Source organism: Callorhinchus milii, unplaced genomic scaffold (assembly GCF_018977255.1).
Source record: "Callorhinchus milii isolate IMCB2004 unplaced genomic scaffold, IMCB_Cmil_1.0 Scaffold11, whole genome shotgun sequence".
Lineage (NCBI taxonomy): Eukaryota > Metazoa > Chordata > Chondrichthyes > Chimaeriformes > Callorhinchidae > Callorhinchus > Callorhinchus milii.
In genome coordinates, this window is record NW_024704752.1 from 4,117,567 (window position 1) to 4,135,517 (window position 17,951).

The following is a 17,951-nucleotide window of genomic DNA, read 5'->3' on the forward strand; positions in this document are numbered from 1 at the left end:
TACAGCGAATATTGTGGGCGCAAAGCAGCAGCCAATGGCATACAGCAGTGTCCCACAAACACTCAATCGGGTGGATTGAGTGACCAAATGGTTATTATTTTGAGGTTATTTATTAATTTCCCAGGAATCAGTTCTACTCTTTCTTTATTCCAACAATTTCCTTATTAAGGAACTCTTCTGAACAGCCCGGCAGTGTGTGGGTTCCCATGTGAGCAATGGCAGGGATGAGCGATGGAGAAATCAACTCCTTGGCATGATACAGAGCTTCATAACCGCTGACAGGTCATTTATACCATCACGTCAAAGGAAAGTGTGGACCCTCATCTGTCATTCTTTCACTGACAAAACAATACCTTATAAAGCCAATTGATTGTTTTAACACGGCTGGCTCATTTCCAGACAGAACATGGATATAACAGAAAGCGTTGTGGAAACGAAACCTATCTAGTGGGTGGTGGGTTATGAACTCCCTTGAAATCCACGCCTTATTTATTCGTTACTGCACCCTTAATCGCGGTCTTTAAATATTTGGCTCGTGATGCGTCGCAACCTTAGACGCAATTGAGCTGGGCACAGCCTCTTTCGGCTGCGGAAAGAAAACAAAATCAGCCCGACACATTTCAGAGTCTTTGCTGGGTTTTGAAACGCCAGCCTAGTCCAAGTGAAAAATAGCCCACTGAGGGCAAAGGAGAACACGTCTGCTGGGTACTACTGTGCGATCATTATCAGAGCTAGTTATAGCGTGAAATTGGGGAAAGCAGAACGGGGCTCATATGCCCATTTGTCATTGTCGTACTTACAAAGTTTCTGTTAGTTACAGGTATTGCATTGCGTCTTTAATAGTTCATTTTATACTTTATATGGTGAACGCTCTGGTCAGGTCAGGTTACCTGTAGCTAAGATAACATATTTATGTCGGAGCGAACAGCTGGCAGATGTAATTCAGTAAGCCGAGGTGTGGTCCACGCCATTTTTCACTCACTCAACACTTCGGTTTGCTTTGAGTCTACCGGTCGACTCCCCACCCCACCCACTCTCCCCGCTCACCACCACCACCACAAGCCATGCCAATATTTCTATTCTTTTCAGCATTTCATCCCTTTTGAAGTAGCAGTAAAGTCTTGCCTAAGGCGCTGCTCTAACTAACACAAGGAACCCGTTATGAGACGCCACAAATTTCACCCCGTCTGAGGCCAAGCGGTTTCCCGGCGAGAAGATACGTTGAGTTTGGTTAAGTGCAACTTTGTGTAAAAGTCAAAAGTCTGTGGTTTTTGCGGCTGCCATGTAAACACTGCAATGGCATGTCTCAGAGAATTAAATGTGAATAATATTCCGCTGCATTTGACATAGCGCCTTACCACGTCGATAAAACCTCTCAAAATGATTTGCATGGTTTTACTGAGAGATTTGTCGTGACTGTGCATTTTGTAGGCGGACGTGGCAGCCAGCTTGTGCCCAGTGACATCCCAACAAAGAGGCGTCATGCCCTTCCCGAAGCCACAAATCGCAAAGAGCAGATTCCCGGCAGCCAGAGCGCTGAAGCATCAATGCTTTGCCGGAGGGGCCTGGCTATTGAAGGGTTAATTGGGAGTGATGCGATTTTTTTTCCCTACAGTTTCCGAGAACAAAAAACCTATTAAAATCAGACGAGGAACAGTCACGAAGCCCAGTCAAACATTCATCGAAAAAGATCTGAATTATGGTCCAAAGGTTACAGACTGACCTCTCCAGTGGAGAGCGCCCACTGCACAACTCACCACTAAACCCACACTTAATAGCTTACAGACTCGGCTGAACTTTAATCAGCCTAAGTGCTCCTCCGCGAAGGGGAAAGGCTAAGCGGACGGACAGAGAGGGACAGAGATTGCTGGGGTGCGATCCACTGTGTGAAGATTAAAATCTTCTCGAGAAGGAAAAATCTCAACAGAGGAGCTAACCTTCTACTCTTTCCATTAGACGATCTTGTTATCTCACATTGAGAGCTCTGTAATATTTCCTTCAGCTAAAAACTGCCTGTATAGATCCTGGCCAGGCTCTTTTGCAGAAATGCATCTGCTCCCCGGAAAAGTGGAGGAGCATTAGTTTCACATTGTGGTTCTTATTGCCATTCCTGCTTCTTTAATCTCCATTGTATCCTCCTGTGTAACCAAGGTCACAGAGATATAGCCAGAATCGCACATGTGGCTCACTGAACGGAAAACTGTGATGGGGTGTAACTCGAGATTGGAACAATACTTTTTCCAAGGATTTGGCAATCTGTTGTGTCGCTACATCTCGAAGAGCTTCGAGGCTAATTGATGTCCAGGGGTAAGGCGATAAGGCGTTATGTCTGACAAGCCACCATCTCCCAGGTTCCTCAGGTGAGCTGGATGTCGGGAGAGCAGAGTTGGTCCTCACATGAACCACAACATCAATGGTTCTTGGGCAAGACATGAAGCCGCACTCTCTTTTCTCTCCCTCTCTCTCTCTCTCTCTCTCTCTCTCCCCATCCCAGCAAGAAATTCACCTTAAAGACTGTCCTCACCTCCCCATTTTTAAGTCAGCCAAACCCAAGTCCCAGTCCGCTGAATAAACTAAGTGCAAACTGGGTAGCTAATTAGTAGAGAATTGACCCTCTGGCCAACCCACTCAACCTTACGACAAAGCTTGAAATCACTGTGCCAGTAAACGTCTGACAAACCATTCACATCCATTGAATCAAAGCCATTAGATGTGGACACAGGTCAACCTCATCACAGCATAAACAAGGGCCCGGAACGCAGCAGAGTCACCTTTCCCCTCTCGACGAACCTTTTCTGACACGTTTCAGAGCGCACAAAGCAGATGGCTTAAAGCGATGTCTCTCGTTTTCTCCAATTGCGTCCCCAAAATAAACACTCTTTTGAAGATAAATTCTCGCTGTGGCAAAATAGTGTCCATTAATGAGAACCATGGAATACATGAAAAATATATAATATAATAATAATCCTTGCATTTGATGTAAAACCTTATCACGTAGTTCAGATGTCTCAAAGCGCTTCACAGAATATATTGCAAAGTGGATTGATATAGCGTCTTATCACATTGTTGAGATGTCTCAAAGCACTTCACACAATTTTACTGTGAGGTCTGGTAAATGTATTTCGGATCTTACCACTCAATCTCAATGTTTCTCTATAACTGATCGTCAATTAGCACCTGTCTTTAGCTTGGCAGGTCCCATAAGAGCACAGGTTTATGGCTGTAAAATACATTTGTTTGATTGATCCATCCATCCATCAATCAATTAATAAATTGTTCAATCAATGATATCCAGCAAGTTGAATGTTTTAACTCAGTTTCTCTCGTGCAGTCGCGTGTGAAGGTAGAGGCGTGTTGGAAGGGCTCCAGGCTGGAGTTCCAGTGAATGGGTGCCAGAAAGGCTAAAAGTCTGTAATAATAATAATAATAACCCTTAAATTTAATATAATGCCTTATCACGTTTTTGAGACGCCTTAAAGCGCTTCACAGAACTTACTGTAAAGTGAATTGACTTTATTTTTGTGGGCGAAACGCAGAAGCCAATTGCGCACAGCAGTGTCCCACAAACAGTTGTGGATTGAGTGACCAAACTCTTCTTCTTATTTGGCCCATGGTGGGTTGAATCGGAAAGGGGGACATGAAGCAGGACTGGTGACCCCTGAGCGAAGGGAGCAGCTGGGTGGATAAGGTTTACAGGAGGTTGCAGAGATGGGGATGGGATGAGGAAGGACAGCTCGGAAGAATCTGAAACGTGAACAGTCGGACTGAGGAGAGCTTTGAGCTGAGCTGTAATCCCTCCCAAGGTTGAATGGCATGCCGACAATTACTGTCTAGCCTCATACATGAACAATAGGCCCTTCGGGCAAGACACCATCTGGGCGCACATAGAAATACTGTCTCAAATCACCACCTTCTGGGGAGGATGGGGACGAAAATACTGTAAGAAAAAACACAATTCACAATATCACTGCAGATCATAGAGCCCCGGACTCTTTTTTAAAAAATAATCTGTTTTGTAAAGTAATCTTAAATAACCTCTATTTATGCACTCGCAGTGGAAGGCTTAATGTCACTTCAAGCTGTTGATAATTCCCAAGAGTTGGTCTGACGATAACCAAGTAGAATAATGCAGAGCAGTTTTTTTAGATATGTGTGTATATATATATAGAAAATAAACAAATTGCTTCACAAAATGACGAAGCATGTCAATGAGTGCAAGCTGACTTGCGAGCGACAGAAAGATTGACACACACACACACACACAGCTTTAGACAAAGATAACTGGATCCACAGGGGCTCGGAGGCTGACAAACACAACTGCAGATTTATATCTGTTTTTCAAGCATGACAATACAAATTGGATGGCTCCCCCTGTATCCTTTGCAGTGGCAGTAAGTGCTGTTTACTTAAAGGCACTGTTTGTCAGTTTCACATTACAGTACTTGCCACATACTGAGAGCATTCAGGCTAATATAACCCATCATTTTAGCCTCTGGGCACATTTCGGACTCCCATCTGGTAAAATCTCAGGAGATTTTAAACATGTTGAATATTTGATACCTTATTTGTACGATTCTAATAAGTGACAAACGCATTTGAAGAGTTAAGCCCCAGAAATTGCATTTCTCTCCCCTGCCACCTTCCACCTCTCCCACCGCCCCCCACCGCCACCCTTTGCAAACATAAGCTTATGCACTGAAGTGCTTCACGGGTACTGCAGGCCGCCATTTGAAATCAAAACAAACCTGCGAGAGCTGATGCAAAATGCAGGGGGCAATTTTGCAGATTACAAACTACGACACACGGCTGCGATTCTGTTGCAATTTTGGCGTCTTTTATTCTGTCGATTTTGATTTGAGTGCCAATCACAAGAATAACAATAATAATCCTCCCACTTTGATACAGTGCCTTTCATGTCGGGAGGACATCTCAAAGTGCTTTATAGGATTTCGATGTAAATCACAGTGACTGTGGGTTTTCTACCTCTCACACTGACTCAACTTCATCTCCACAAACGGTTTCTCCTCTAGCCCCTGCACCGTCTCGTGCGGTGTTCCTCAGGGCTCTGCCTTCCCCTACTTCCGCAACATTGCCCGGCTCCACCATAGGCCACCGAGACCTTCATACACGCATTCATAACATCCAGACTTGACTATGCAAACCCACGCTTGCCGGCCTCCTCAACTCCTCCCTCCATAGGCTGTAGGTCATTCCGAACTCTGCAGCCCGTGAACCATCCTCGCCTGAATCCACTGACTTCCCATCACACAAAGGATACAGTTCAAGATCCTGGTCCTAACCTTCAAAGCCTTCTTTGGCCTTGCACTCCCCTGCCTCTGCAACCTCCTAACCCTCTACCAACCTGCCCGCTCCCTCCATTCAGCAAGCTCCGGCATGCTTCACGTCCCTGTCTCACCGGCCCCACCATTGGCGGGAGGGCCTTCAACCACTCTACCCCGACCCTCTGGAACTGCACCTCACCCCTTCTCTTGCCTCCTTCAAGACCCATTTCAAGACCCTCCACTTCAACCGTGCCTTTGATCACCCTTCTCCCCACCTGAACCTCCACCCTCCCCGATCCTGACCCACAGCTCGGGTCTGAAACACTGATTGCCCAGTACCTTGTGACATCTTCCTAGCGTGAAAGGCGCTATACAAATGTCATTTTGTGGTGGTGGTTGTTGTTTTTTGTAAGCGAACAGCCACAACGGTAGTGTTAAGCTATTTGATCGCAGCAGAGTTGGAAAGCAAAATTAACACGGGGAAGAAATATTAAATGACAAGATCATTAAAGTACCTCGGGTCAATGATCACATCTGCAGGGTTATCTGTCATGTCAAATCAGCTCCCTCGATGCCCTGTTATTAACTTCTCACAGCTAGTTTTTCCTAACCGTGAAAGCGGTGCTCTCTGTTTAAATAAAAAAGATCATCAGAAATGAGCACAGGTGGAAAACATTTCCCACTGTAATCCCGAACCTCTGGAAGCTCTCAGGCTTGAACCAGATGAGTGACGGCAGACACTTCCTTAAGAAGTTCAATTGGTAAAACTGTAGCCCCGATTCCAGCTAAAATTCATAAATATGGGTATTTCCTTCAAAGGGTTAAACATTTAAAATTTTTATAGGTTTTAGAGAAAAAAAGGTTCTGAGTGGAATATGAATTCAAAGCCCAAAGTGCTGATTAAAATTCAAAGCGAGTCTTAAATGGTAGCATTCTCAGCAATTCAGCGAATATAACTAAAGTTAATTTCTAGTTAGCTCGCAGTACTGTAGGACGCTAGCGGGCACGAGAAGAGCTCCAGGGTACTACCCTGTGTGAAGGGAGCGATATAAATGCTAGTTGGTGCTATTGTAATACTCGAACAGCGCTTTACGCAGTTCCACTGAACGTGCGGAGAAATCTATGTCGTGCACACCAATCACACAGCTCGTTTTACAGAAACACTTATTAGTTACAATGTGAATATTCTTAAAGGATTGAGTCACAAAACAATGCAATTTACATTTATGTAGCGCCTTACACGTGGAGTGGGGGGGCACATGTCTAAATTCAGGTGGCATCGAGTCCTGATGTACGTCGTTTCCAAAGACAAAGAATGGTAAATAAACTCATTTAATAATAGATAATGATAACAATCCTTGTATTTGATTTCGGGCCTTTGTCAATAATAATAAATGATAATAATACTTGCATTGTCTCAAAGCGTCGCACAGGGATTTTTGTGTTCACTTATATACGGAAAGAATGTAGATATCTTTCAGTGAATGTGAGAAGGACAGGGGGAAAAGGAAACAGACGGTTTGGAGGCCGTCGTGGTACATTTGAGCTTCACTTTGTTAGTTGCAATATCCCTGAGCCGTTGATGGGATTTACTGTTGTTTCGAGATTGAGTGAAATTCCATTACCAGAGATCAACTGCACAGAGAGCAGCGAGAATTCATCAGAGCGCTGTGTTAGTGTTTCTGCTGAAAGCAACAGATCAGAGCTCCTGTTAGCAACATACCATACGCCTGACATGTGAAAAACTACTCTCTCCCTGAAATTTAAAATCTGCATCAACATGCGAATGTGCTTTCCTTTATACCAAACTACCACGGGATTGTGTGGCGTTAAAAGATTATTTTAGGTCAAATTCAGACTGGAGCGTAGCAGTGCCCCGAGTTCCTCTCTGTAAAATCCCACTGTATCTGGGTTCCAATGCGTTGCCAAGCCAGGGTGTTAAGTCTAGCCTCCACGGGTTTTAACACAAACCATGTTAAAATTCTCAGCTCTTAATGAAAGACAGAATGTAAAAATTCCTTTGACACAATTAAAAGCTGGGGGTCCTGCCCTTTGCAGCTTAGAGCACTGTGTTGAATTAATGTGGCGTGAAAAATCATTATGCATAGACACAGATGGGTGCAACCATCCGAAAAATTTAATGTTCGCTCTCAAGACCTAGGGTACCACATATGCAATAATGTATATACAGTTATTTGCATATTGTGGGTGGATCTGTGGCTTTTAGGCGAGAGAGGAAGCTTTGAAGGCTTGTTGACTACAAAACCACTACTGTTTATTTCACCTTCAGCTCCCACAGTCCGCTAAAGCCAAAGCCTAAGCCGAAGGAGGTTTGGTCATGCGGAAATATTCACCATTTATGTAGAAAGGGACTCAAAGGCAGGATTTGGCTGAAACGTGTGAGTGTGAAAACACCGTGAGCTTTGATTAAAGTTGAATTTATCAACAGCCTTCCCCCCACTGCTCCAAACCGCCACCCCCCCACCAAAAAAGAGCAATTAACTCCTTTGAGTACATCCTCTGCTTTGCAAAGCAAGTGCGAACTTTGGGGTCTAAATTGTGGGGTTTCTTAACAGGATTCTTTTATAAGGAATCCTTTTTTGTGGGCTGCGAGACAATAATCGCTGAATCTCGCCTCTGAAGGGGTCTACTTCTGGATCGAACTTGCCGCAGGAATCCATTCCAATGATGTTCCTTATTAAAGGAGTTTTATTTATCTGATGGATTCCAAGTGTTCCGGGATGCTATCCCACGTGAAGGGCGCTATATAAATGCAAGTTGTTGTTGTTGTTTTTATTGTATTCTTTATTAGAATCGGAGAAACATGCTACAGCCCAAACCCATTTCTGACTTGTTCTGAATAAAAAATAAAAACAACAACAATCCTTCAGATAACATTGATCATTCTCCTCATGGCTATTTGAGGGACATTGCTACATGCAAAATGGCTGCCTCATTCACCCACAAATAAACAGTCGCCGCGCCTCACAGTAAAAACCCTTTGAAGTGCTTCGAGCCATATTGACACCATCACAAGGCACTATATCAAATGCAAGGATTATTGTTATGATTATTATAGAATCATACAATATTACAGCACAGGAGGAGGCCATTCTGTCCATCGTGCCTGCGCACGCTCTTTGGAAGCGCTATCCAATCATCCCATTTCCCCTGCTCTTTCCCCATATCCTTGTAAGTTTTTTCCTTTTCAAGTACCTATTCCAATTCCCTTTTGCAAGTTGTTATGAATCCGTTTCCACCGCCCTTTCAGGCAGTGCATTCCAGACCGTAACAACTCTCTGTGTAAAAGAATTTCTCCTCATCTCCCCTCTGGTTCTTTTGCCAATTATCTTGAATCTATATCCACTAGTTATTCCACCTGCCAGTGGAATCAGTGTCTCGCTATCCACTCTATCAAAATCCCTCTATTCAATCTCCCCTTCACCTCCTCTGCTCTGAGGAGAATACAAAGATCTGTGTATGTGAACCCCCAGGTCTCTCTGCTCCTGAACCCCCTTTAAAACTATTATTCTTATTCTTATTTAATTTAGGGCAAAACTGAAATTAAAACTATATCCTCAAAAAAGCTTCTCAAGGTTTATTCCCCCAAAAGGAATTAATTAACTTTCAAAAGCTGTACGTTTGATTCGTCAAGTGGCCTTTTATTCCCCCCGCAATAAAATTAGTTTTAAGGAACAGGATTAAGGGGTTTTAGGCGAGGGGATAGCGACTCTTCCACACTCCCTTAACACGCCATCTGCAGAGCTGGGAGAGACAGCACTTGCTATCACGTGACAGAGAGCACTGGCTCTGCTTAGCATCAATTAAGGTCATAAATTTTTTTAATGAGTATGAATAGACCAATTAAGATTGGGTTTAAAGATCTGCATCTGCTGGTCCAGTAAACTTTTCATGCAGGAAACCTGGATAAGACGCAACTGCGGGAGACAAAGGGAGAATGTTTGAGATGCATCTCAGGGCTGACATTTCTTTCATCCACAGCCTTTACTTAGGATAGTTTGAATGAAGAGCTGAAGTTTAGGTACCAATGTGTGGGGATTAATAACTAGCGGATTAAAATTCCTTTCAGATTTTAACACTCTGGGTGACAAATTTTTAACAGTGTTCTCGTCTGTTAAGCAATGTAACAAGGAGACCTCTTGGTTTAAGTCTCGCTGAGCGTACTTAACAGGGTCAAGTCTGGGTTACAAGAACAACATTTATGTTCCTTATTTTAACTGGGGGGGGTGGTGGAGAGCGCGGAGGCGTGGGTGTGGGGAGAGCACAGGGGCGTGTGGTGGTGGGAGAGCAGGGAGGGAGGAAATGCATCTCTGTGGGAGGTGGTAAGAGTGTTCCTGGAAAACCGAGAGAATCTCTGTTTTCTGAGTGCAAGCAATAAGCAGTGTGACCAGTTGGATTCCACTCAAGCAGCTCCGAGCCAGACCCAAGCAGGCAGGCAGGCAGGCGGGTAGGTATGTTTTGCGGTTTCAATGCACCGCAAAAATGAACAGAATGGCCAAGAAGTTACTTCAAGTTCTGGGGTTTGAAAGCACTAAATAGGGCCCCTGCCAGTTAATTTGTTGAATCCCTTTAATTTTACTGACAAAGAGCATGTTGACCTTTAAGATCGCAGTGGTTAGCTCCAGGAGAGCCTCAGTGGGTCAAATGACTTCCCTCTGTCCTGCAGTTCATTTGATTCGAATTTTGAGCTAGGTTTGCATTGGTCTGTGCCTTTAAAATGGGAGTTCATATGGTAGAGAGGGCATCATCCATCCGTGTCTCAGATGAGAGGTTCCAGCAATGTCCCACAAACAGCTATGAATGAATGATCAATTTTATTTGGGGGATTGCTGGCCAAGACACTAGGGGAAACTACCTTCTCTTTTCGAATAGTGCTTATCATCTTTGATGTCCACCTGAACAGGCAGACCTCGGTTTAACCTCTCATCTGAAGGACGGCACCTCTGACAATGCAACTCCCCCCCAGCATAGATGATGTGATTTACAAGCAACTGACAAGGGGGCTTGAACCCACAACCTTTATATTCGCAGGTGAGAGGGCTACCCCTGAGCCAGGTTAACCCTAGCTTTTCTGCAACGTGTATGATGACTGTGCATTCGCATTCAAATGCCATCTGTGTTGGCCTGCGTATATTAAAAAAAAGTTCAAATCCGTGTTCCTAAAACATCTTGCACACACAATATCTTTGCTAGATTCTAACCGTTTAATCACAATTTTTATTAGGTTCATAAAAAACATCTTTGGGATTGTAAACTGACTGCCTTTCTTTTAAAACAATGCACACACATACATATGGAATTTTTTTCAACGTTTAATGTTGAAAGCATGGCTGATTCGAACTGTAATATTTTCCATTCTCACAGACTGAAAAGGCATATTGTCTTCCTCAGTTGGATTAGAATCACAAATTACCCTTTAAAGAATGTGCCTTTTCAGCAAAACATCTTCATTAAGGTCTGATGCTTCCCAGTCAAGAACTAGCCAGTGTCCGAGGCAAGGAAATAACATGCGATAAAGAAATCGCTCAGTCAGGAATTTGTTTAGCTGACACTCCAGTGCAGTGCTGGGGTAAGGGCGCACTGCATTGTCAGAGGTGATGTGTTACAGACAGATATTAATCATCGAACGAGTTAATTTCAAGATCCTCTCACTTGTTTTCAAATCACTTCATTCCCTCGCACCTCCCTACCTATCCGACCTGCTTACCCTTCTACTCCACCACCCACTGCCATGTGCAGTACACTTTCTGTGTGAGCGCTTATCAATTCTCATCCTCCACTCATTTGGATTCAGAAACTAGCTGCAAATGAGGCATCCTTGAAGCAATCAATTGCAAATCGATGCTGATTATTCCACTGTGACTGCTGCACTCTCTTTGTTAGTCCCCGGACCGCTTTGCAGTTTTATCTAATCAATAAATGTTCCTGTGTACCTGCCAGGAAGCTGTACACTGATTTGCCTTTGGAAACCAAGAACAAAGCTTATGAACAAAAGTGGCTCATTTGGTAATTGTGAAGATAAAATATTCTTCACGTCAGGGGTCCGGAGTGAATTCTTTCCCCCTCACATTTAATTCATACGGATGATCAGTATTTTTTGTTTAATCTTCTGCCGATTACCTTGTGCCCAATCTTCTCCCTTTCATGTCGTTAACTGTTGGCAATACAACACTTAAAGTTTATTTTAATCGATAGAATAATGAGTAAGGATGTATTGATATGTTGGAACAGTGAAACGAGGTAAAATGGTGCCATTCAGCCCCATTCAGGGTTTGAGTCAGAAGGTGGGTTCAAGCCCACATGTCGGGGATGTTGAGCTCGTAGGCAAGGCTGACGTTCCAGTGCAGTGCCAGGAGTATCACTGCGGTGTTGCAGGCGTCATCCTTTGAATGAGACGTTAAGTCTGCTCTCCATATGTGCCTGATCAGGCAAACATTAAAGATCCTGTGGGACCATTCAAAAAGAAATGGGAGTTTTTTTCTCCTGGTGTCCTGACCGTAAATGCCCCAGATAAAAATCAGTCACTCACGTCATGGCTGTTTGGTGGGACGTTGTTATGCGCCAGGTGGCTGCCGCATTCGCCTATAAAGGTACACTGCGCTTCACATTAAAATCCCGAGAAGCGGTTTGAGACATCTCAACGACGTGATAAGGTGCTGTATCAAACTCAAGGATTATTGTGTCATTATTAAACACTGGACAACCAGCGATTGAAGAAAAATGTTGTCTCCACCATAGAACCAGCAGCTATATGGTTTGTCGAGGCTGGTTCTCCACTAGCCACTTCTGCTGAACAAGGACAAGGCTTCAATAACGTGTCTGCCTTTGGCTGATTTCTAACCGATACGCTGTAAAAATGCAGAGCAAATCCCAGGACACGAGCGCGCATACAATGAGAATGACCCCGAATTAAAACTGGTTAATTTGTCTCGGCGCCAAACAGGAAGAGTGGGTTTGCTCTTCCTCATAATAATTGAGAATTTGTTTTTAATTTCACTGGAAAGATTCCTCTAAATTCTCATCGAAAACGAGCAGCCTCACCTTAATAAGTTCATTTGAGCGACTCAACATTCAATCCGACACAAGGAACGTCATTAATTCTCAATAGGTTGTGCGAGAATAGACGGGTTAATCTATTTAAACCCCAGTAGTATGCAAAACATGCTGTTTTAAACCTCTATTTGGCTTGCGCACGCAAGCTAAGTCTCCTTCTGCAAATGGAAGCTCAAGTAGAGATAGTCAGCCTGGCGGTGTTTTATGTTACATCTCCATGCCTGGTACCTCAGTTGGTTGAAAGGCTGGAATTTGGGGATCTGTAGGTTCCGGATTTTTTCAGCTCTTTACTTTCTTACGGTCAATGAAACGCAATCAGCATCTAAAAGAACCTCCTCGTTGTGTGGGGAGGGAGAATAGTAAGTGGGGTCCCTCCTGGGCCGGCACTGGCTCTCGCCTGGCAAAGCGAAGCAGATCTCCAGTAAATCCAAGGCATTGTTGACAGTTGGCCAGCCTGTCAGGCTTATCAACTGGGAGAATACTCTCGATCCCGTTTAAAGCTCGATCCATTTCTTGTTGGTATCTCGCAGTGTCTGAGTCAATTGCAGAGCAAAATCACGTCGCTTCAAGGAAAAGAATTAGGCTTCGGAATCAGTACAAACACAGCTCCAGGTTTGATCTTCGGAGTCCAGACTTACTGAATAAGCAGTGTCGAAGTAGGAGAGTGGAACTCACTACCGAAACCTGAGACAGAATGCCTTATGAGTACTCATTACTGGGAGCTTGGGGATAAAGCAGGCAGTTTCTTTGTATATGCTTCCTCCAAAGAGCCGACTAGTTGTGCAGTTCCTCGAAGAGCTGCCTCATTAGCAACAGAACCTGGTGTTGTCAATTGGAATTTCAACATCTTTCATCTGTATTTTTAACAGCCAGAGTTACAATTGATCTGCGAGAGTGAGGAGTAGGTGTGTTTTGGGGGGGCTGTGGGGGAGACGAGAGTGTATTCAGAATTTTTGGAATATTCTCCTTGTTATTTTCTTTCCTTTATTTTCTTTTCATTTGATTCCAAGCGATACATTGGCAGGGTTAAGACCAAGCCACCACCAATACATTACTGATCATACATTCCACAGATGTGGAGTCCTGTAGCTCAGTGGTTAGAGCACTCGTCACGCAAGTGAGAATGGAAGCTGGGTTGCATTCCCGGTAGGGCGAAACATTGGGCAGGTTTCCTTACTCCACACACCTCTGTTTACCTAGCAGTAAGTGAGAACCCATTGTTAGTCGATTGGTGGATCGCTTTTACAGTGGTAATAATTCCTTCCAAAAAAAATTATAAATTGGTCACTCAATCCACGACTGTTTGTGGGACACTGCTGTGCGCAATTGGCTGTTGCTTTGCCAGGCGAGAGCCAGTGCCGGCCCAGGAGGGACCCCACTTACTATTCTCCCTCCCCACACAACGAGCAGATTGTTTTAGATGCTGATTGCGTTTCATTGACAGTCATTGACTTGACTGGAGTCCTGTAGCTCAGTGGTTAGAGCACTCGCTTTGCAAGTGAGAGACCTGAGTTCAATTCCAGGCAGAGGGCGAAACCTTGGGCAAGTTTGCTTACTCCACACAGAGCCTAATAATAATCCCTCCAAAAACAATAATAAATTGGTCATTTTCAATTTACGACTGTTTGTGGGACATTGCTGTGCGCAATTGGCTGCCGCGTTTGCCCACAAATATACAGTCAATTCACTTTAAAGTGTGTTCTGTGAAGCGCTTTGGGACGTCCTCCCAACGTGAAAAGCGCTATATCAAATGCAAGGATTATTATTATTATTATTATTATTTACAGTATATTCTGTGAAGCGCTTTGAGACTTCTCAAAGTCGTGTTAAGGCAAATACAAGGATTATTATTATTATTTCACCTCCTTTCTGTTCCAGACCATCAGCAAGGTTGTGGGCTCTGCATTTATCAGTGTTGATTGGGATAAGGTTGAACATTTGATATAGAGTCTTATCACATCTCAAAGTTTCACAGAATATAGTGTAAATGAATTGACTGTATATTTTGTGGGCTGTATATTTTTTCTAGCCCATGTACAACTCCTCGCAATGTATTCCTCTATTTTGCTGTATCTCGTTGGTCTTATTTGATGGCATCTTCAGTGCCCAGACCTTTTTTCTCTCAACAACAAAAAATCCCATAAAGTTTCTTCATGGTACATGGGTTCAGCCAGCCCCCTCCCACCCCAACCCCCCCCCCCCCACCCCGTATCCATCACCCAACACTGACAAAGGAAACAACAGCCAATTTGAAAGATCAGCAAGCAGTTAATCCACTGTTAATCCACTATCACTTATGCTACAACATATTTCACTATATGCATTCATGCTAATGATCCTCAGCGGTTTACTTTGTTCCAGAAGTCTGACTCACTAATTGCCAGTATCCAATAGTCATTCTTTACTCCACTTTCCCAATGCCATTAATCAGCGTATAATACTCAACGATACAAACAATTTCTCTGAATGCCCCTTTGAGAACAAAGCACTGCTCAGAAAAACAGCAATTTGCATTTATATAGCACCTTTCACGTCGAGGAGGAAGTCTTAAAGCGCTTGCTTCACTGTCTAGCCCTCGGCTACAGGTAGTTCAGCTCTGCCTCACGTCTGTGGTTGCCTCTGATGATCTTTGTCGTACACAGTGCAGCCAACTGCAAATTACTGGCAGAGCTCCTCAGGGTTATGCCGTAAAAGCATTCTCCTGTGAAACCTAAAAACTAAAGGTTATTTAATCTTTAATAGATTAAATGCACCCTCAAATACACCCTTATTTATTTGCCATATAGTCAGTACATTCTACCTCGTCTTAGTCTTAGATTGTGCAGGAATGTGGAAAATTCTTACATTCAGTCTCATTTACTGCTGTGCGCAATTGGCTGCTGTGTTTCGCCCACAAAATACACACTTTACAGTATATTTCTGTAAAGTGCTTTGAGATGTCTCAACGACGTGATAAGGCTTTATATGAAATGCAAGGATCGTTATAGCTATTTGGGAAACCGATTTCTGAAATATGACTGCTCATATACAAAATCAGTAATACAACAACAAGATTACATTTGTATAGCGCCTTTCATGTCGGGAGGACGTCCCAAGGCACTGGACAGAGTGCAGCATTTCAGACCCGAGTTGGGATCTGGGGGGGGTAAGGGAGGGGAGAGAAAGTGGGGTGGCCGATGGCATGGTCAAAGAGGAGGGTCTCGAGGCAGGACTTGAAGGAGGCTAAGGAGGGGGTGAGGTGGAGTGACTGGGGGATGGAATTCCAGAGGTTCGGGGCAGAGTGGCTGAAGGCTCTCCCACCAATGGTGGGGCTGGTGGGTTGGGGGACGTGGAGCAGACCAGAGCCGGCTGAGCGGAGGGAACGGGCGGCTTGGTAGCAGGTTAGGAGGTCGCAGAGGTAGGGTGGGGCGAGGCCATGGAGGGCTTTGTAGATGAGGACCAGAATCTTGAACTGGATCCTCTGAAGGATAGGGAACCAGTGGAGTTGGGCGAGAGTGGGGGAGATGGGGTCACAGAGTTTGGTGTGGGAGAGTTCTGGATTATCTGCAGCCTGTGGAGGGAGGAGTTGGGAAGGCCAATGAAGGCATTTGCATAGTCGAGCCTGGAGGGGATGAAGGCATGAACAAGAGTTTCAGCGGCCTGAGGGGTGAGGTAGTGGCGGAGTCGGGCGATGTTACGGAGGTGAGGGAAGGCAGAGCGGGTCATGGCTTGAATGTGGGGGAGAAAAGACAGTTTTCTTTAGGGTCGAACAAGATACCTAGGTTCCTGACTGGTTGGTGAGTTGTGGTGTGCAACCATGAAGGTTGATGCTGCCAGAGCCGAGGGCCTCAGTCTTGTTCAATAACAATAAACCCTGCTTTCGATACACCATCGCCAGGATGTTGCAAAGCACTTCACACAATTTTAATGTAAAATGTAGTGTTGTGTACTTTGTAGGCAAACGCAGCAGGCAATTTGCGCCGAGCAATCTCATAATACCACAAACAGCCTTGAAGTGAATGGGGGTGGGGGAAGATGGTTGGGTAGGAGAAGCTCCCTTCTCTGTTTGAATAGGTTCATGTATCTTTAACGCCCACCTGAAAACATGCAGACAGATACGCATTTGAAGGCTCATCTGTAAGAAGGCACCTCCAGCAATGCTGCGCTCGTCCAGTACTGCAATGGAGCATCACCCTAGACTTGAAGCTCAGGTCCTGATGTGGGGCTTGAACCCACAACCTTCTGACCCCGCGTCAATCATAAAACAACCTCATTTGAAGAGAAGAACCACCAGGAAGCAGACGGAAAACACAATCCCACGAGGTTCAAGGGACGGATTTGGCAAGAAAGTGGACAAAACAGCTGCCGAATATGCACTAAGAGAATAGGTTGGTGGCACTTCTTGTCATTAAAGGCACATTTAGCAGTTTGAATTGTGTTCCCACTGAAGCCAGGAGCTAGAGATACGAGTTTGTTTGTGATCTTAAGACTGATATGAAACAGGCGATGTAACAGGCAGGTTAGTGAATTGCTGACTCGAAGGCACCACATTGACAGGTAGAATTGCACCAAGATTCATCACTTCCAAAGTACACAAACCCGCCTTGCATTAAATTGGACCCAATTCCCTAATAATAGGAATCCTTCGATTTGCTGAAGGGCCTTTCATGTCTTCAGGACGTTTCATAGGATCTCACTGTAAAGCGTAGTGACCGTGTATTTTGTTAGCAAACAGGCAGCCGATTTTCACACCCGACATCCCGGAAACAGCCGTGAAGCAATTTACCGAGAGTGAGAGAATGCTAGTGAGCAGTGCACAACAACTGCAATAGCAGCAAAATGTAAAGCAAAATTGAAGAGAAGCCTGGTATCTCTGAGCCATTCAAAACCGCTGACGTTGCATTAATTCGGTTAATATATTTACAGTTTAATCAGCTTCGTAATTGGGAAAGCCTTTGAAGTCTCTGGTTTTATCTCACCACTTCAAAAAGTTCAATAATTCCTTTGAAGAGCAACAGTTGAAGTAAACGCTATACATAAGCTGGGGCAGTACTTCCTTAATAAATACAGTCGCAGCTAGTTACAAAACACTTTCATTGTAGCGTCCTATGCCGACTTTCAAAGCCAAGTGAGTTACCTTTTCTACAAAGGATTGTAAACCAGTTCTTAATTCATTAGGTTCTTTCAGCCTGCGTTGTGATGGTTCTTCATCAGTGTTGCCCATTAGGCATTTTAACAGCTTAAGCCTACAGCGTTTTGATATGTTAATAGAAGTGAAGTGGCAGTGCTCTCATTCGAGACTTCCATTAGGCCCTCGCTCTGATTTAACACTGCTGTCCAACACTTCAGAGTAAAGTGTGATCCCCTTTTGAGCAGTAATCAACTTGATTAGGCAGTGGCATAAAGTCAAGGCACATTGCACACATTAAAGGCTCAATAATAATAATCCTTGCATTTCATATAGCACCTTATCTCGTCCCTGAGATGTCTCAAAGCGCCTCACAGAATATATATTGTAAAGTGAACTGACCGTATATTTCGTGAGTGAAACACAGCAGCCAATTGCGCACACTGATGTCCCAGACACAAACAGTTGTGATTAAGTGACCAAATTCT